Source organism: Amphiprion ocellaris, chromosome 20 (assembly GCF_022539595.1).
Source record: "Amphiprion ocellaris isolate individual 3 ecotype Okinawa chromosome 20, ASM2253959v1, whole genome shotgun sequence".
Taxonomy (NCBI): Eukaryota; Metazoa; Chordata; class Actinopteri; family Pomacentridae; genus Amphiprion; species Amphiprion ocellaris.
In genome coordinates this window covers 1,877,578-1,899,127 of record NC_072785.1, presented here as the reverse complement: position 1 = coordinate 1,899,127, position 21,550 = coordinate 1,877,578, and the positions used below count along the sequence as shown (strand labels likewise).

Below are 21,550 nucleotides of genomic sequence, written 5' to 3'. Positions count from 1 at the left end.
ACTGAAGCTCCTGACCTGTATCTGCAGGGCATTGTGTTTTCCACTGCTGCCACATGATTGGCTATTTAAATAATTACATGAATGAGAAGGTATGTCTGATAAAGTGTTCGGGTTGAGTAAATGTTTTAACAATATTTTTAAAAAGTTAAGCTTGACTCCATCTGGAATTTACAGTGAAATGTAAAGTTTAATGAAAACTAACTCTGAAAATCCGAATCCACTATTTGTTTCTAATAATCTATTTCTGAATTATATATGAGTATATATTTATTGCACATTTCTTTTCTTCACCGTAGCCCTCTGGCTCTGGCAAATCCCACATGCACTTTATTTCCACCTGCTTTTCAAATGGGGTGAATTTCCACTGCAAAACCCAAATGGTGCAGCAGAATAAATAACTAACCTGTCTCCTGTTATTTGCATGATCCACCCTTGAATGCATATACAATGAGGTGAGACATGCACCTTGCAAACACACAAGTGACACAAACTCCTGCCTGGTGTGTCTATCTAATAAACAAAACATACGCATGTATTCAGGGAAGAACGTGCCACATCTGCACCTGAAAGACATGCGTGAAAGCCATTTGGTAAATCTGTCCTTCAATATGTTTACATGCACACAAGGGTTTAAGTTAATCAGAGAAATCAAGATATATTGAACTGGACAATATGTCTACATCACAACAGTAACCTGGTTTCAGCAGCAGGTCAGCATTCAGATGTCTCTCCTACCTCGGCTTTATTTTGGAACCAAGGCTTACTTATTTTAAGTAAGCCACTTGCTGTTTACTTATTCCTTTTGAGTATGCGCTGGAGGTCTGACAGTGTGCTGAGCGCCAGGCCCTGAACTGTGAGTACACAGCTTTTCTTTATAAATGTCTGAAACATATAGCCACAGGTTCAACCGCCTCCCAACCCTGAAAGGCCATAAATTCAATATTGACCTGAATATAAGACTACAAATGCATGTTTGCAATATTACATATTCTTTTTCAGTGGAGAGAGAACCAGTGCAACACAGTCTTCTACAGATGAAGTACTCTGGGTTGTTTGCACCATTAACCCTTTAAGACCGACCATTGTGCAAATCCACCAGGACATATTCTTACATTTTTACATACTGTAATGTAATTTTTTTGGAGTATTTTTATTTGCTTTACATCAAAATAACCCTTATATCCCAAGATTTAATGATATGTACAGGGGGTCCTCAGTTTACGACATCATTGACCTGCGGCATTTCGTCGTTACATCGCAACTGGTTATGTGGAACTAGTTGACAAGCAGAGCAGACGAATACATCATCATATGGCGCTATAAGACGGCTTTGTTTACATTCTCCAGTGGTACACCACCTTGGATTGTGCTACATTCACTAACTTTTTGCCCTTCATTATGGCTCCGAAGCATAAGTCAGACTCTCCTGATGGCATCTCCATGGAAGTGAAATCAGATAGAATAAAATGCTCGGAACAGGGTGAAATGTAAATGAACACTGGTCAAGTTGCAAAAACTGCAACACACTGTTGCAACCCTCTGTGATGAATGAGTGAGACTTTATCTAATTCTCTGGTCATTTATTGAACCTTCACACAGGCTACTGTGGGCCGTAGTCAACGCCAAAGCAACTACAAAAACCCAATAACTTAGCTCCAGAATTACCCACCGTTCCCAGCTCTCTTTCACTTGACACACACCGACATTGCATGGAGTAATATACACTACTGCTGACTCTCAGCCAATCAGAGGTGACTTAACTAAACATGACACGTTCACTGACATCAGGTAAATCTGGAACTGAACAATAAAGATTGAAACCTCAACATCAACAACAATATCTGCTTGTTACAACATTCTGTTATCTTCTTGTAAAATGATTCATACATGCATGAAAGTCATTGGTATTCATGACTTTTCCGAAGAACTGATCATATCGTGATGCACATAGTGGCTTTGTTTACATTTTCACGGAGTTCCGACTTATGGCAAAAATCGACTTACATCACACTGGAGGAATGGAACTCTGATGTAAGTCAAGGACCCTCTGTATTGACTTAAGGCTTAACTATTACAATAAATTGCTTAAAAGTGCAATAAACCTAAAAAAAGAAAAAGAAAATTGTTTTGTTTTTTTTACACATATTTCAAAATACAGAAATTGCATAACTGTGTCCCTCAAATTTGTAAAAAAAAGAAAAAGAAAAAGTGCACAATATCCTGTGGTCTCATTCATAAAGATTTTTGTTATGTGCAGTTTATTGTGTATATTTATAAACCCATCATTACAACGAAAAAGCACACTGACGCCTAATGAATGTGTGACATATTAGTCTAACTCCCCAGATTTTATATCCATAAAGAATGATCAATCTATCTTATCTGGTTTCAAATCTACCACCATTAAAATAAGAATATGCAATCGTAGCACCCATGCTATGCTGGGCTTTAGAGGGTTAATGTTGTGAGAAAGTGTTTGTTTAGCCCAGTTTGACCTGCAGGAGTTTTTGAAGGTGCATGGAAAGTGTTTTGCTGCCAGAGTGGAAATGCATTCATAATGAGTGAAGACAAATTCATTGGGTCTCCCAACATCATTAGTGCAAAAATGAAGCGCTGAGGCAATCTGTCAAACAGCAAGGAATGTGTGGCTGTGACAGATGATGAGCTCAAAAAAAAAAAAAAAACTGAAAAATGTTTACTCTGGGAGAAAATGATTCAGAGCACTTCAAGAGGCTGACAAGAGAAAGTGTGCTTCTGTGATTGATAGACATGATAGACAAATGAGGGCTTCAACATATTTCATGTTTCACTTCCTTGAGTGAAAAGGCTTCAGTGATGAGGACTCTCTTCTCTGGATTAATGGTATCTCAAAGAAACGTTCCCAACAGGACAAGTGTTGATGTATTTTCCTTTAAAAAGCTAATGTTAAAATGTGAGGAATGGTCATATAACCTGCGTTGTTCTATATTTGAGCCAATACTTGACACACAAATGTCACAGAAGCAACAGAATGCTTCTTTTCCACATTTTACCAGAGGGTAAAATGTGGAAAAGAAGCATAACAATTTCTCAACTTAAAGAGGTGGCTTCGAGGAGTGGAGCTGCAAATTGCAACCAAATGAAATGCCGTCCCTTTGTACAGCTGTAGGAGAACCTATAGAGGCTGTACTTAAACGTGAATTTGTAAAAGGCTTTCTCTGAAGCCAGTGTTTGGTTTGTCTGTTCTGAGCTACTGTAGATATATGGCAGTGCAACATGTGCACATGTGAAGCTCATGGAAACACAATGATTTCTAGTTGCAGGTATTAAGTATCTAATAAAAATAATTATTAATACAACATTCTGTTTCTGCTTATATAGCTCCACCAAAATCCCACAGACTGTTCTTTTAAAAACCTATGTAATAATGTAAGAAACACTCCACTACAACTTATAGCCCTGCATGCAAAATCCTAAATATTTAAAAGTATCATAGTATTATCAGTACAATAAAAAGGAATGGGCTCTGCAAATGATATTATGGATATAGTTCATCGTTATGGTAAGGCTTCTTTATTGAAACAGCACTTTAGTGTTGTAACTGTTAGAGGTAGAACTAACTTTAATAGCTTTCTATGATATTACTTAGTTTTATTCAGTGGTTCTTCAAGGCCAATTCATGGCTTCTGCATTCACAAGGATCTATGTTTGTATGCACGATGGACTAAGTGCTGCGTGTGCATGAGCAGGAAAAGTAAACGAGATGCTTGTTTCCTACATTATGCTTGTATTGTATTCTATCTCAGTTCTATTCTTGTTAAATGGCTGCACACTTACATTTTTCCATGCCGTCCAGCCAGATGGCTCTTCTTGCTGTCACAAGGCTGCTGATGTGTTTCTAGTGAGCATGTGTGGAGTGTGTTTATACATAACCCTGAATGGGAGCTGTATAGAAGCCTGTGCAAGTCTGCTGTTTTGAGTCTGCAGTGTTCAGTGGACACCATCAATCTACAATTTGGTCTCCTTCTATTGATACAAGATAAATCTGAGAGGACATTATTGTGCCGCCAAGGAACACGGTGGAGTTATGTGACGATCAGCGTTGGTTTGTCTGTTTGTCTGTCTGTCTGTTAGCAACATTACTCGAAAATGGACCAACAAATTTAGATGAATTTTTTAAGGAATGTCAGAAATGACCCAAGGACCAATTGATTAGATTTTGGCAGTGATGCAGCTTATAGTCTGGATCCATGGATTTGGTAAAGATTTCCGTATCATTGGGAGATAGCGTCACTGTGTCACTGTAACCATGACAACAAGTGAACACTACATCAGCTGCCTGCTGACGATCACATGATTGTGATCCTACTACAAATCCACTGCTGTGGACTTAGGACTTATCCATCGGAAACGATACAAGGAACAATTGATTAAATTGTGGAGGTGTTTCTGAGTCCCATCAATTCCTGCCGCCTGCTACATATTTAGGTCACGTGATTTGGTATCTGAACATAACGTACACATGCCTGTGATCAGCGCAAGGTCAGTTTGTTTGTGGGTACATCTACACTACCAGTCAAAAATTTGTGGACACACTTTCTCATTCATTTGAATGAGAAAGGGAATGTATATTAAATGGTGACATTCTATGTTGCCGTGATTTCTGATCATCAATAACTAATAAACAAATGCTGTGTTTGTAAATAAAATGCTGCGCTCTCAGTGCTTTTCTGGTTCTATATGTGTTATTGAATAGTTCTGATGTCTTCAGTAACGATCTGAATTGTCGAAAATAGAAAGAGTAAAGAACAACCCTTGAGTATAATATAATATAACCATGTAAGTAAAGAAATTAGCTTGTTACTTGTGTTGTCCAAAAGAAGAGTTATGCTCTGATGCAGTTTACCTTTCTGAGCCTCAATGCTGTAAAGAATGTTCGAGTTTAGGGGAATTCTCTCTTTGGTCGAACTGCTAACATATCATACTCACAAATCATAAGGTTGGGTCACCACTTCCTAAATATTTGAAAATGTTGTATTTCATAACTTTATCATATGTTTTCTAATGCAAAATACTGTGAAAAGTAGCACATAACTACAGCAGTGCAATATCTTCCTTCCTAAAATGTAGCAGAGCAGAAAGTACAAACGAGAAGACAAGTGCACAACTTGAAAAAATATACTTTCCACCACTGATGATTTGAATGATGGCACTTGAAGCTCAGAATGACTGAACTATGTTCAGTATGCTGCATTTGATGTCACATCATGACATTTGAGCACATACGGGTGAATGTCAGCGTGACCAGATCCTGGCTGGTACTCACAGTGACAGGATGTGTTGTTTGTCAGGTCAGGTATCCAGACACATATTGATTCATGTCAAGAAGATGGGGTCTGATTCACACAACACCTCTTCTTTGAAGTTCTTGTTCACATTAGTCTCTGCTGGGTCTATCAGCTCACCTAGAACAGGAAGGGGTAAGACAGAAAGCCCTAAATTAATGAAAGGTTCATATAGGTGATGGTTTTGTGTGATGGTAATCATTTTAAAAAACACCAACAAAAGAATCCTTAAAAAACTGAAACAAAATTCAAAGGTATTGAATACAGAAAGAAAAGTGACATTTTTCATTTTCGCCTGCCATGATGTGTGATGTTTTGCACCAGAAGCATATGACCACACAAGAACTCAAACCTCAAAGAATTAAAGTGTTTTTAGAGTGCAGTAGGGAGCAGAAAAAAAACTGTTTCAGTTTGCCAAATTACATCCCCCATTGTGTTGATTTCAGTCTTAAGAATTAAAGGATATGTCGATCTGTTTGAGGAGAAACAAGATACATGCTTGCTAAGATGCATAACAAGATCAGCCAGTAGCAGCTTCAGGTCCATGATGTTTTCAGACACGGTTTCAAAGGAATCGTCCCAGACAAAATCTGTTGGCATTATGAAAGGAAGAAATGGCAAATGGTGCAATATACAGCATTAATACGTCTCCTCATTAAAATTCTGTGACCATGTCAGAGAACCCACTGCTGCTTCTCATCCTAATGAGAGAAGATAAAAGCACAGAGACAGAGGAAAAGGTAGACACAACAAGGTTCCATAATGTTTATTTTGGTAAAAACTGCACTTTCTGGCTTCAGGCTATGCCGTCCGAGGTAGATAAACAAAAGCATTATTTAAGTCCCACTGCAATTAGTGCTGTCTTTATCCAACAATACATCTCTCTGCTAAAACAAGGCTCTTCTTAAGATCTGCATCTGCCAGACGTCTGCCTTTGCCAAATCACTTGGTCGGGGGAAAACACTAAAGGACACACAATCCCACTGGCTGTATCAGAAGAAGCTGCAGTCCTATGGCAATGGGCGAGAGGCACCAAATTAAATAATGCCAGTGTGATACTGGATAATAAGCATTGTGTCACAGCAGTCTAGCATAACAAAAAGCAGATTGCTTGATCCGACAAAAAGGCCATTTTTGCACCATCTCCATTAAAAACCTGCCGGCACCTTTAGAGATGTGCAGTTTGTTTAAGGGATCTGCTCACCCAAATTATGAGAGAACAAATACATTGTCACTTTTCTGCAGGGGAATCCAGCCACGCAGTGTTTTGTTTGAATTTGTCCAGGTTTTTAGTTATCTGTCTCACCTTTCTTGAAATGGAGGCAAATAGAATTTGATTTAACATGCTCACTGTGTTGTAAAATTACATTTTAAAAAATTCAACAGCCCATCCCTTGCCAAAGCTCTTACTTAAATCATCCACAGAATACACTGTCAATAGTTTAATTTAGGAACCATTTCTGCCAGAGAAAGTGGTTCCAGAGAGTTTGTCCACAACCAAACCACTCGTACCGGTTTCAGTCATGTGAGCATGGCTTCCACTCTAATTGGAACTATGGTGACCTAAACCCACAGCTCTGCGTGGTTCAGTTGAACAAATATCTCATGTACGAACAGTGTTGGACACAATAAATGGCTTGTTGTGGCTGAATCCAACTGAAAACAGGTACTTTAAGGTCTCTGCCAACACTTAAAAGCTGTGAAAACATGCAGCATCTCCGTTACCAGCTACTGCCAAGAATAAAGGCATCAAAGTGGGGTCCTGGTCTTTGGCACAATCAAATAGAGCACCACCAATTAAAACTCTTCACATCTAAGCTGTGGTTCATCCAGACTGACTGGAACAGTGTTTCTAAGTGGACAAATTGCTGTTGAATTTTAAAAAGAAGCACCAAAAATGAGAATGTGTCATCAAAAGTGACCTCATTATTTGACGTGCAGACAGAAATAAATGTCTCTAGTGATGGCTATTTCAAATCCTGGACAATTAAAGCCAGAATTATGCAGCCTGATATTCAGATTGAGTTGGCATTGGGTCTTTACTTTCACATTCAGTCGAATGTTGTGTTCATGTTTTCTGTTTGGTCAGAGTTGTTATTTGGCCTTAACCTCTTAGTGAGTGAAAAATGAGTCTGTACTTTGATTCCCGAACGGCTGGACTCCTACTGCATGTGTTCCACCTGCCCTCATTTCAAACATTACCTGTCTGTCTCTACTGTGACTGCCACAGGAAAACCAAAAATGCAAAATAAAAAGAAGCATTTTTTAGAAGTGCAATTTGAATTCTACTTCCACTAACACTGTATTTTTCTATTATTAATCAGCAGTACCAAGTAATGCACAGAGACTTCCTGTGAGGAACAGTTTGTACTTGGCTGTCTTAAAGGGTCAGTTCAACTTTTCCAAAAAAAATAGACAGGAAAAAAAAAAAGAAAACTGACATGCTTCTAGTTATAGTGGCAAAAACATGAAACGTGTATTAATTTATCTTAAAATGTAATCAGACCTCCTGAAGTCACAAATATAGATGCACAAAAATAAAATAACAATGCACAAACAGTCATAATCTTTCATTGAACACAACCATTTAACATGATCAGTGCTGGAAAAAACTGAACCTTGGGCTGAATAACTTTTATCTTTTGGCTGAAATCACCTCAAGTGTTTCCAGTGGCTGCAGGTCAGGCCTGTATACATTCAGGGGTAATTTCTCTTCTACTTATAGAACTGCCTAAGGCCAGGAATATTCTACGACTGTCTGGTGTGAAGAGCTTTTGTAAGGTCATTCCACAACACCTCAGTTGGGCTCAGGTGTAGGCTCTGACTGGACTAGTCCGAAGGGTAGATCTTCTTTGGAAGCCATTTTGGAGTAGATTTACTTTAATGTTAAGGCCCATTGTTCTGCTGCATCAACACCCTGTACTGAGCCTCAGCCTACTGGACAGTCATCCAGATATCGTGGAAGACAACTTGATAAATTTGAGTATTAATTTTCCACTTGATGACAGCAAACCAGCTTTACTTCACCATGCTGCCGCCACCATGCTTCACCAATTCAATGCTGATGTGCAGTGGACTGTTAACTCTCTTGTTCCCAAAGACAAAAAAATCCATGCCTTTCTTAGCATTTGGTTTGACTATTATAATGGTTTTCTATATGAGCATAGAACAGGCACCTCTTTAGCGTCTACAGCTGGTACAAAATATGACTGTTTATTTAACAGGAAAAGGAAAGTGTGATGATACAATACCAGCACTGCCCTTCCTGAACATTTCAGGATTGATTTTGAGATTTTGTTGTTTGTTTTTCAGAGTTGTATAAGGGTTGTTTTTTTGTTTTTTTTTTACACCATCATGCTCCACTTCAAACGCTGACCAACTAGATGCTCTTGGACGTTTTGAAATCGGAGCACACAAATTGAGTCGATTGGGGCTTTACAGTGGTTGCTTCGAATATCAGGAACAGTTTATCTTTTAGTGATAGAATTGCTTTTTGCTGTTTAAGACCCACCTCCTGTCATGTCAATTGAAGCAGTACTTGTCACCCTTGAGTTCATCCTTTATGGTGTTGTAATTTTTACTTCCATCATTTTCATTATCTTCAATTGTTAAGACTTGTATGTTTTATTTTGTTTTATTGCCTGCTATTTCAATTGCACAGCACTTTATTTCATCTCTTGTTTGGAATGACCGGTTCTGTAAAGCGTCTCGAGACAATTTGACTGTAATTGGCGCTATATAAATAAAATTGAATTGAATTGAATTGAATTGACCTTTGTAAATAAAACTGACTTGGACTTTGATGGCATGAGTAGTCCTGAGGGCTGCTGTCCAAACTATTTAACCCCAGTTTCATGAGTTTGTTGTTTGACAACCTTCAGGCCGTGGACATTATGTACTATCACCAGTGTGTGGTCAACCCGTGATGGTAGATGTAAACAGGCCTTAATTATTTCTTTAAGCTTTGACATGTAACTGTGGACTTACTTGCAAACGTACTGAGCATTCTGCATTGTGCCTTTGGAGCTATCTTTGGTGCCACCCCTCCAGTGGTGGACTGCTTGTCTAGATGTGGACTAATTAACATCAAAACTCTTTCAAATGATGTTTTTTGATGTTCATATATATATATATATATATATATATATATATATATATATATATAAAATCAACAGTCATTGATCATAAGTCTTCTGAGATCTCTTTTGGACAAGGAACGGCTCACATCAGCAGAATCATAGTAGATGTAACTCACCCCTTCAATCTTGTTCCACTGATTACACTGATTACAACCAACAATGTAAATGTTTTAGTGATGTATTCAGTATGACCAAGAACAACACAGTGATTTGTTAGTTATTAGTGAGTGTATTTGTTCACAGTGTACCTTGACAAAGATCTGCCTACTACTACTAATTCAAATAATTCCAAAGGCGCCCATTCCTTATCTTGCCACTGTAAATTAATTCATTGCCATAATCTGTTCTCAGCTAATGTGTAAATAGTTGACAATTAAATGAATGATTAACAAAAAATTGCTTTGAAGCTGTGAATAAAGCCATCAATGGTCACAACACCCTTCCTGTGGGACTAAGAGACAAACTGTCACTCACAGGAATGCTGTCGCTTAAAAATTAGAATCAGATGAATAGGTTTAAAATGATAATAAACTGTGCTTTTTGAGACATTGGTTTATGTTGTCATGTCATGTGATTTCTGCCTCCGTCAGTGACAAGCTGCAGAATATCCTCCCCAGAATCCATTGACAAGCTCTTTCTGCAATGTGCAGTGTTACTAAGCCACAGAGATTTCCTGACTCCCTTGGCTGTAGCGGTTAGGTGTTGCCAAGTACACCTCTGCTTTCATTCTGGCAACACAATATGCTTAATAAGATTCCAGAGCCTGCAAGCGGTGTTCTCCATCTCTCTGTAAACCCACCTACAGCAGCCCGGGTGCCCACGCTGTCTTGTGGTGAGCTTTACATTGTTTGAGTGCAAACAGGCATGAAGTTGTAAAAGTTCAACCAGAATTCAGACAGTTACAATTTCATGCTGTATAATTGAGACGATGCTGTTGGCATACGTGTCGTGTGGGTCATCAACAGCTGTCACTCTGGATTATGGTTGATGTAACAGAGTGAAACGTGGCACTGTGGAAAAAAGGGTTTCTGTAAGTCTGTGTGGACACAGTGTTCCTATTTCACTTCACTACACCTTGCTATGGTGCTATAATACTTCAATACTTCTGCCGTGGCTGTCAGCTTCCTGATGTAAAACAAGCGGCATGTGTGCTCATAAATGTCAAATAAGACGTGAGCTACTGAGACCCTAAAAGGAAATTAATTAAGCTGTGAGGCCTCGGAACACTTTATTCTAAATAAGCTGCATCAAAGTAATCAATCAAAACGGCGTCCAGTCATTTATGCACTCTCTTAGGGATCAATCGAGGCGGACGGAGGGAGCCAAGAAATGATTTAAATGCAGTGTTTAAGCTCTGTGTGTCTAGTGTTTACTGTCACTTAATTATGAGCAAGATTGCAGCGGCAACATTCCTTCTGTCAGGGCCTGAATTGTATTAAGAATTCTTTCACAAGACTGCAGCAATATGGGACCATCAGGAGACACTCTGAATAACAAATATATATACAGCACACATTGTACATACTGAAAACTACACAATATATGAATTGGGATAAGTAATAATGGGATAAAAAAAAAAAACAGAGCATCAACTAAAGCACAGAAACACTTGTGTCAAACTAATTCAAGTCTTGTCATCTGATCTGAGTCACAGACAATCAATCAGGTCCCAAAGCAAAGACACAACTGGACATCTACAAAGAGATACCAGCCTGCAGTGTTCTCCTGGAATCAGAGCTTAATTAATCTTCCAGCATTACTGAGTAAAACATGCATCGAAATAAGCAAATTGATGATTACTTAAACCCAGATTCAAATGTAAATACTCATTAGGTTTCAAGAAAAAGTCAAAGTCACTAGGTGTCAGTCTCTGTACATTACATGTACAAAAATTTAACATAATCCAACCAGTACATGGTTAGATATTCCAGTATTGTCTTTCAACTGCCTAAAAACTGTTCAAAACAGGTACTGCAGAGGCAGGTATATCCTGACTTTTAGTCTCTAATCCAACACTAACTCCAAGTGAAAATGCAGGGATGAAACTGGAGCAACTTACCCTATTTTGACACAGCTCTTCCAGAATCACAGAGGACATTAAACAACCCTTTTTCCCAGGCTGAATTGTACTAACCATGACTACTAAATTGTCTTTGACATGTAAAACTGTTGGAGCACCTCTTTAGCTTTCATTTAAAGTTCACACAGTGACTCAGACAGCCCTTAACAGTGGGATACTTGTACAAGCCAACGTTTGAGGAGTGAGGAAATGTGTAAATCCTGCGAGTTTCCACTGACTTTGTCTTGTCTTTCACAAGTCTCTGCACGAGCTACATACATAGACTTTAGTATTATTACTCCCTGGATCAGGATCATCAAAGGGCTGCTGTATTGTTCTTCCAAATCGCATCCAATCTCTCTCTGCAAACACACCTGTCATAACAACATGACAGGTTGCTGAGTATTCCATGGCATTATCTATCTGAGGGGATTTGCACATGACACCTGAGCTGCAAATGAGGTGGCTCAAAGATGTGAGGTCAGAGGGAATGCCACGCACGTCTCTCTGCCCTGCTGTTGGCAACGTTTTGATCCGTGCGCTGGGTGGCTGAACCTGGGTTTTCCTTTGAATGCTAATGAATGATGTCTATAAAGAGGAAGCGCTTCCCAAAGTCACCTTACAGTATAACAGTGTGGAAGCATCGCAGTTCTGATCTTATGTAAGAACAACATTTTACACAATATGAAGGCATTCTCATAGCTCAGCAAGCAATTTCTGAAGAAAACATCCAACATTAGAGAACATCTGGTTCAACCCAGTGGTGCGAATCTGAGAGATGTACAGTTGACTAAGAATAGAGTACAGTGGTCCTTCATCTATCGCCCCCCCGATAGACGAAAATTTGTGAAGTAGCGACCATATTTATTTTATTATTTAAATATATTTTAAGGCTTTATAAACCCTCCCCACATACTGCACATCACCACAGAGCAACACTATGTGCAGTGATCCGGTGTCTATATGAAATGGACAAGGCGAGATGCTGAATGCTGCTACACATGGGAGACAGAGCAGACTGATGCTGCAGTCGCTGAGCCAATCAGCGCCCACTGCTGTACGCTACACATTTTATTTCGATTAAACATTCTTTTAATATTTTTAAATTATTTTTTATACATTTTTATATTGTTTTCAAATTTTTAGGCTAGAAAATGCTTATTTTACCAGAAAAATAATTAAAATAATGTAGCTGTCACAGAGCCGGTCGCTATGACTAAACTTTAGTGCTGCAATGCACCATGGGAGTTCAGGGTGTTGGTGGTTTAAATGTAATTATTTTGGTTTATGCTAGTCTTACAGTCTTATTAGTGTTTGTGTTTTATTGTGTTTTTGTGATTTAGTCAGCTTAGTTCATTCGGTTAAGCGTTATGTTGTCAGTATCATGAGTGTGAAGTGTGTTTGATGACTTCCTGCCACACTGTCTACAGGGCTGCTGTCTGTGTGTGTCAAAATAAAAGCATATTCCAATTGCAGAGTGCATAAAAGGTAGATATCCTTTCTCCACCGCTGTTCTTCAACGCAGCTCACCAGAATAATATATAAAAATACCTACAGTCAAGCCTGAAATTATTCATACCCCTAGCAAATTTTAACTTAAAGTGACTTTTAAATGTAAATAAAAGCTGAGAAATTACTTTTTTTTTTCCCACAATGATGCATCTTGTACATCATTTTATTATCTCTTGGGAAACACCTGTGTCATTTCCAATTAAAAAAGAAAAAAAAAAACTTGCTGGTTGAGTAAGAGTAACTTTAAGTCCAACTTTGCTAGGGGTATGAATAATTTCGGGCTTGACTGTATATACCGCAAAGTCATGCGATATAGTGAAAAATCCATGATACTGTGAGACCACGAAAAGTGAACCGTGATATGGCAAGGGACCACTGTATAATGCTTAAGAAAAGTTACAGTACAAGCACTTCAGAACATTTCTTGTTGTTTTCTCAATTTCAACAATGCATACATACATCGGTGTACATGCTAACACATTGTCTCACCCATTTAACAGATATTTTCTATGTTCCAGTGCTCATACCTTTCTTTTCTTAATTATATACATCAAGGCTCTCACTTCTGTCAGGTATGTATATTTTCAATGTTACATTGTTATCTATGTTGAGAGGCTGAGATGACAAGCCATTAAATAAGCTCTCACAGCTCTTCAAACCTCCTCTGCATTGAACTTACCATGCTTTTACAACACTGTAGGCCCAGTGCAGGGGAGGTAAACTTGACCTGCTGTTGGCTCTATCTTTAGCTCTGCAGCACACAGCTTGTGGATTGCCTCAGTGGGCCTTTTGTTACATAGCTGCATAATTCATACGTGTCTGACCAAAAATCAGCTTGAAAGGAATTAATGTTGCCTCAGCTCAAACGAGCAGCCATTTAATCATTATCATGGCGTTAACGGTTGAAACTGGTCTCAGTGTATGGCCTCCCCGGAGGAATGGAGGTGTGCAAGGATGGAGGGTGGTGCTGTGAAGCAGCTTGAGTGGGGAATGCTGAGTGGTCACAGATGTTTCACCGCAAATTAGACAAGAAAATGTTGTATGAAATAAACAGTAAGGTCAATATATAATTGAGAGACTTTTGAAGTCCATGGGATATACCTTGCATGCTTTTTATCCATCCATCCATCCATTATCTATACACCGCTTAATCCTCATTAGGGTCGCGGGGGGCTGGAGTCTATCCCAGCTGACTCAGGTGAAGGCAGGGGACACCCTAGACAGGTCACCAGTCTGTCACAGGGCTACATACAGAGACAAACAATCACTCTCACATTCACACCTACGGGCAATTTAGAATGATCAATTAACCTCAGCATGTTTTTGGACTGTGGGAGGAAGCCGGAGTACCCGGAGAAAACCCACGCATGCACAGGGAGAACATGCAAACTCCATGCAGAAAGATCCCGGGAAAGCCGGGACGCGAACCAGGGATCTTCTTGCTGCAAGGCGAAAGTGCTAACCACTACACCACTGTGCAGCCCCTGCATGCCTTTTAATGAAAAGTAAAAAAAAAAAAAAAAAAAAAAGCAAACAATAAAAAAACCTAATGTTTTATGTTCATTATGATCATGTCTTTGCAAATTCCATAATTATTCACTACGGGAACAATCACGTATTAATAAAAAATGATATCACTAAAATGTTAACTAAATAACTGTCCGAATTTAATAACAACCACCTTCTAATTAGCTAAACAATAATAAAATGAGCTTATTCAAGAATAGTTTTGATTGTGTTCTTTTTATTAGGTTGAGATAATCATGACAGATATTTGTTTTTTGGCAATATATCAAATTTTATATGGAAAATAGCAAACTGCATCTGTGTCCAAGAAATCGGTTCAAATCACAGCTAAATTACTGGGGCTGGGATCTTTCTGCATGCAGTTTGCATGTTCTCCCTGAGCAGACATGGGTTTTCTCTGGGTACTCCGACTCCCTCTATTCACCAAGTGGAACACATTGAGATGTCGTTAGAAAGTGAAAGTGACCTAAGATAGCTGAAGCTAAAGCTAAAACTAAATGCACTCACTTATTTTCCCAAGCTTATTGGATTTTTAGTTCATCTGCTGATGTTGATGAACTGACATCTAGGTTATATAGATCGGTATTCTACATCCTTAAATAAGGCTACAAATGAATTACATTTTTATTTAGCAAAAGAGCAACTTAACTCCTGCTAAAGGTTCCTGCTAAAGCTTCATTTAATTTTATAGATTTTTATTGATCTGTAGCAGACAGACAGATATTATGTTGCAAAACAAAAGATATTTTGAATTCATACAAATCTTTAAATTAAGTTAATCCCCCTTAGAAAGCTAGTTGAAAAGGTCTTAGGTGTAACGGCATGTTTGGATATAGAGAATTTGAAGTGGTGTCATGCTGTGCTGCAAGTTGTAACACAAGATGACTCCTTTTTTTGAAAAGTTAAACTGATCAAATCTGAGGGAGAGCAAAAGAGACGGAGATGAGAAAAGGAAAGGCAAAGGGGCTTGCCAGGAGAAACTGAATGGAATGGTATTTGGACTGAGAACAGTGAACAACACAGATCCATATGACTTGGCAACCCAAGGCGGGATTACACTCCCTGATGGCTGTTTTGTTCGGGGACTGAGTGCATACACTTTGCTTGAGTTTAAATGCTGCAGATCTCTAGAAACTCATGACTGATCAAACCTGCTGCTTATGACAGTAAAATATTCACATAGCTGAATGTTTTTGAGAGTTTGGTTTTTGGTTCAGTCTAGTAATTGGGCTCAGCTTTGTGAGTATGACTGTGCTGTTTCATCTTGCCAGTTTGTGAATTAGCAGATCTTATACCCAGTCACTGTACAACTGTTAATGAACACAAGGTAAGCTGGTAACCCCCATAACAAGCACAGATTACAGAACACACTCTTCACAGGACGGCAGCCCTGCCCAACATGCAACACAGCATGACGCACCTCCATGTTCTCTATATGCCATTCATTTATTTAGGTAAAAACATCGGCTGAAAAAGGTATGGAACAAAGCTTTTATTACCTCTTATCTGTTACAGCCTCAGCTTTATTCCATGTATAGATGAACTGAAAGTGCATGCAGAACAGACATGATTACCTCCCATAGCATGATATTGAGATGGTGGGAAGGACAGTGGAAGACAGTACACAGTACTCTGTTTAACACCCGATAGGCTGATGCATCTGAGAGATGAGTCGGTGTATTTATAGTCTCATTTGCATGCAGGATATATGATGAAGGCACATACAGTAATTGACTGTGTAAGTTGAGCCCTCCAGTGTCATACACAAGATAGAATATGTATGTGCATTATGCATGCAAGGGTAATAGCACATTTTATTCAAAAAAACTCTTTGTTGTTGTAAAATGTGTTTAGGGAGAATATTGAGATGAGGCTTACATAAAGAGCCTTGGCCTCGAGCTCCTGTTTTCTGCTGTCAGGTTGTAATGTACTCGCCTCTGTTATGCAGGACATAAACGGTAAGCTGGATCGCACCCAAAACAGACTTCCAAAACAAGCTTAATATGACACCATTTTATCTCTGATCACGCTGCCATGCAAAGCTGCTGTGCATTAGCTGCCCTGTTTACGCAAAGAGAGATCCCCTAACCCATTCACATGCAACAGATCAGCTCACTGTGGCTTCGTTTTACACCATTTCTCCTCACTCCAAGAAGTTCTCGTTAAGTCTTCAAGTACAGAGGGACAATTCACGTACGTAGGTGGTGTTGCAGCGGTGAAACTGTTCTCCTTTGGCAGAGGGTCAGTTCCTGATGACAAAGGCTGGCATTTTAAAAGGTCAGCTGATACAGTATGAATACATGCTAACCCCTCTTTCTTATAATCTCTGCTCACGGCACACAGTCTCTTTTGTTCTCCTTTTCTCTTGCAAATAACTGCTGGGGTGAAACTGCACTGATGTGATGTTGATTTCACTTTTATATTTTACCTTTTACAGAACATGTCTGTGAAGTGCTGAGAAATATTCAGTGAATCATGTGTCTGATGAAGTACCACTTGACAACTGCTTAAAAACAGTGCGTTTAAAATCCTTTGGATTGCTTGAATGCCCTTCACAAAGATGACAAATGCATACATTTGTCATCGAGACAGATTTTAATTAACGGCAAGACATTTTGACTACACATCAAAAGCTTATTAACTCTAAGGCCATTTACTGTCTATTAATAAAAGAAAAATAACATAAACACAGTATAATTAAGGTTAAGTCTTGTCACATTTATAGATTAAGGTTCCATTTACATGACAACATTTCACCCAAAAAGTATTTCCTTTAAGTTGTTGGGTTTACACGAAAATGGAGTGAAAGAAATCTGTGTTTACACTGGAGTGTTGGAAAGTTTCTGTTTGAGGTCGTTTAAAATGCAATTTCTGTTTAAACAGGAGGCTGAAACGCAATGAAACCTTTTCAAACATTTCATCCTAAAATCTGTGTCATGTAAACAGGGCCTGAGTATGAGTTGAGTAATGGATCAATTCACTATAAGTAGTTGTGTAGTCGTGAGTCTAACCTGTAGCTAAAATACCAAAATGCTTGAGTTGGATGGTCAGCCAACACATTCTGCTTCCTGTCAGGGTCAATCACAGATGATGAGGAAAGTTTTCACATTCTGAAAACACTGAAAATCCATCATTTAAAACAGAAACACAAAAAGTGTTCCAACCCGTTCTTTATTCTTATATCTCTTGTATTTTTATTCCCTTTTTTATGCGTATGTGCATGATTGTTGGCCTTGACTGAAGCATTTGAAACTTCATTGAAATCTTGTTTTTGATTATTTGCAGCCAGAAAGGTTTTCTGCCCTGCTGGGAGGAGCTTGTTGAACTGCCAACTACACCCTCCAGTGATCAAACTAGTCTAAAATCTAAAATAGTCAGAGCTTTTCTGATGTGAAGTTACACAAATTAAGAACTAAAGTGGGTCCTCCTCTCCACAGTTTTAGCAGCGCTGTGTACATGATTATTGTCTGTGGAAGTCAAAAGGACCTGTATTTGCACTTTGCACAACCAAATGTAAACATAACATTCAACATTTCAGTCTACTCAGAATGAACTTTTTGTGACATTTTCTAAGCAGCGCTTAACGTTTTGAAATGAAAATTATTTTCACACATTCTGGGTTTTTCAAAAAGGAGAGGAACTTGAAAACTTTCAAACCAGGTAATTGATGTTTTTTTTGTTTGTTGTTTTTTTTTTACTCAAAATCACATCAAGCATGAACTATTATTCAAAGCAGAGCATTTTTCGGCATCTTCAAAGACACCTAAGGGGGATCTTTTAGTACTTAGTATTGCACAACTACAAAAGCACTCACAGAACGCTTTTGTCATTGTCAGAATTGCAGCTTTTTTTTTTTTTTATTAATGCAGCATTTGTTTATTAGTTATTGATGATCAGAAATCACGGCAAAATAGAATGTGACAATTTACTACAGATATACCCACAAACAAAATGATGTGTACATTATGTATGATACCAAATCGCATCACCTAAATATGTAGCAGGTGATGGGAATTGATGAGACTTGGAAACATCCCCACAATTTAATCATCTGTTCCTTGTATCATTAAATAAGTCTCGATAAGTCAGCAGCGGCCGATATGTAGTAGGATCGCAATCATGTGATCATCAGCAGGCAGCTGATGTAGTGTTCACTTGTAGTCATAGTTAAAGTGATGCCGTGCCACTATCTGGCAATTATACAGGAATTTTTAACAAATCAGTGGAGCCAGACTAATCCGCATCACTGCAAAAATCTAACCATTTGGTCCTTGTGTCATTTCTGACCTTCCCTGAAAATTTCATCCAAATGTGTCGGTCCGTTTTTGAGTAATGTAGCTAACAGACAGACAGACAGACAAACTGACACAGATTGTCACATAACTCCACAGCATTCGTTGGCGGAGTAACTGTAAAATTTTTATTTTAAAGGCAGCTCACCCATGCAGTCAGATTATCTAATAGTATTAATTTTATGATATATACACTGTCATTAAATTTTGCAATTGGTTACTTGTAACAGTCAAATCATTTTGACATTTATTTGCTTCAGTAATTCCCTCAAAGCTGTAGATTGGCCTACATTTAGTAATTAAGTGAGGAAATGAAAAGAGGTGATCAGTGTGTCTGCATTATGCAAACGAACAACCGTTCTATGTCACAACCTTGCATTCGTGTAGGTGTTAAATATGTTTCAAACCCTATAGCACTGAAACAGATAATTATTTGTGAGTGTCATACAATAAGATGTAAGTTCTACACTGGGCTTAAAATGGATTGAAGACAAAGGGATCTTTTGTGCTTATTCTCCTGATACTCTGCACTGAAACCCATTTACAGACTGCTGAGGCAAGCAGATCGCACATAGTACAGTAGAGCAGGGGCATAACTGGAGAGAAACAATTAAAGGTTTCAAATTGTTACCTATAATGTCGGTACTTTTGATTGTAGCACCTGCTAATTATTATGTCTTTGTGTTGATGTATGTATGACAAAGATATATTATTTTTTTCCTTCTTGCTAAACAAACATCAGATAGTATTTCTCACTGCCAACTTAGGTAATTATGAACACTTTTGAATTCACACAAGGTCATAATACTTTCACAGTTCCCTCTCAAAGCTTCCCATATACCTGAAGGCTAAGACCGTTATGATCCCTGCTCCAGCCCCTGCCCTTCTTTCTCCCTTCCTCATCTGTTTATCTGTTTTGACCTGTCTGTCTCTTTGGTTCCTTCTGTCTGTCATCTCTCCCACCTGTCTCTCTCTCCCTGTCTCTCTCCCTCCTGCTCTCCCTGTTTCACCTGCCTGCATTCTGCTACCTGCTGTTTACTGCAATGAGTGTCAGCTGCAGTAATCAGCTCACTCCGGACACCTGCCCACTACCTCACCTCCAGCTATCTAAACTCAGTTCATTGAGTCACTCCTCGCTGGACCATAGACTCTGATCCCTTCATGGATTCTGTTTTCACCACTGAGCCCTGCTTACCTCCCGAACGCTTCAGCTCCTCATGGACTCAGCTCTGACCCCCGGATTCCTGCCAGTTCCTGTTCTTTGTTTTGTCTGCCTAAGTCACATACAGACTCTGTTTTCCCCAAGCCTGCCTCCCTATTTTTGTGAGCACCCCATTTAGCCAGCCCAGTTTGTTTGTTATGTTTTAGTTTGTTGTAATGTTCACCTTTGGTTTTAGTGGCTCTTTAGCTGTCGGTTTGTTGAGTGAGATCCAAGTAGGTTGTGATTTAGTTTCCCCTTACCTTTTGTTAGTTAATTTTTATAGATGGTTTGGTATTTGTTTCCCTCACATTCCAGTTTCTCTTTTTTTGTTGTTTTTCCCGTCTTGTTAATAAAACCCTTTCTCAATTCGCCTGTTTGCAGTTTCTGTCTGCGTCTGGGTTCTCCAGCTTTCTCCGTAACAAAGACTTGTAAGTGCCCAGTACACATCATGTGAAAGCTAGCTGTACCACAAGCAGAGCGTGTACTACTGATAAAACCTTGACATAGACTGTACTTGACCATCTGTTACTTTCAGACATGACCACCATTAGTGATTCATTCTGGTCCTATAATCAAATGGGAACTGTACTAGATATTTGGTCAGATGAAAGCATCCGAATCAAGAAATTTTTTTTTACTGTGTCTACAACAGTTGCATGGATGATGGTGTAAGTGCACTGAGTTGTGAGGGTTGGCTAATTGTACATCTCAACAAGGCTGTTTTTTTCTCGCATGGCAACGCACCACATCTGAATATTGCCCGCTTGGTGAGCAGCACTAGTGGGCCACTAGGTGGTCACATGACAGCCCTTCAGACCTTCAGTTCGATACATGCATTGGACCATCATGGTGGCTCCATCACAAACTTTCTCTTTTAGTACAAACACAGTTCAACAAAAAGTATATCTGAAAGCATTTGAAGTGAGAAATAAGCTGCTGAGTCTGTCCTCATTTTAGTTCAATGATTGCTAGTTTAGACGTTTAAAGTTTTGAGATGCGTCGAACCTCCACTCCTCTCGCCACATTTGCATGAAGAAGAAATGAAACTACTTTATGCAAACAAGCTCCAGGGGACGCATCGCAGCGCAGCTCAAAACACCCTACAACTAACAACTGACAATGAATGGGATGCGAGAAATTGACGGATCCTGTGGACACGTACCTTTACAGTAAGAGGAGCAAAGCAAATTAGTCCTCTTCCTAACAGTATTCCAGCTCTTCCTGAGGGTCTCGCAGTGCTCCCAGGCCAGATATAAAGAATGTTTCAGGTCTACTTCTGGGTCTCCTACCAGCTGGACATCTAAGTCTTCCAGAGGAAGACACCCAGGAGATACCCAGACCAACAGAAGACACAGTGGTTCTACTTTGAGGTCCCTCTGGATGTCCAAGCTCCTTACTTCGTCTCTAAAGGGAAGCTCAGAGGACCTATGGAGGAAATTCATAACCATACTGTTGGGAAGGGTTTGCCTTTGAACTCAGCTTCCTCTCCACCACAG

At 39.1% G+C, this 21,550-nt stretch overlaps 1 protein-coding gene across 2 annotated transcripts in view; it reads right to left on the bottom strand.

The window, feature by feature from the left end:
• LOC111574422 (leucine-rich repeat and fibronectin type-III domain-containing protein 2) overlaps positions 1-21,550 on the bottom strand; it is a 216,486-nt gene that overhangs the window by 93,709 nt on the left and 101,227 nt on the right. Inside the window, exon 3 of one of the 2 annotated variants that reach the window (XM_023278996.3) lies at positions 5,306-5,444. The exons of the other annotated variant lie outside the window; for it this stretch is intronic. The gene's annotated coding sequence lies outside the window, so the exon portion shown is untranslated. The remainder of the gene's footprint in view (positions 1-5,305; positions 5,445-21,550) is intronic. 2 annotated transcript variants of the gene reach the window in all.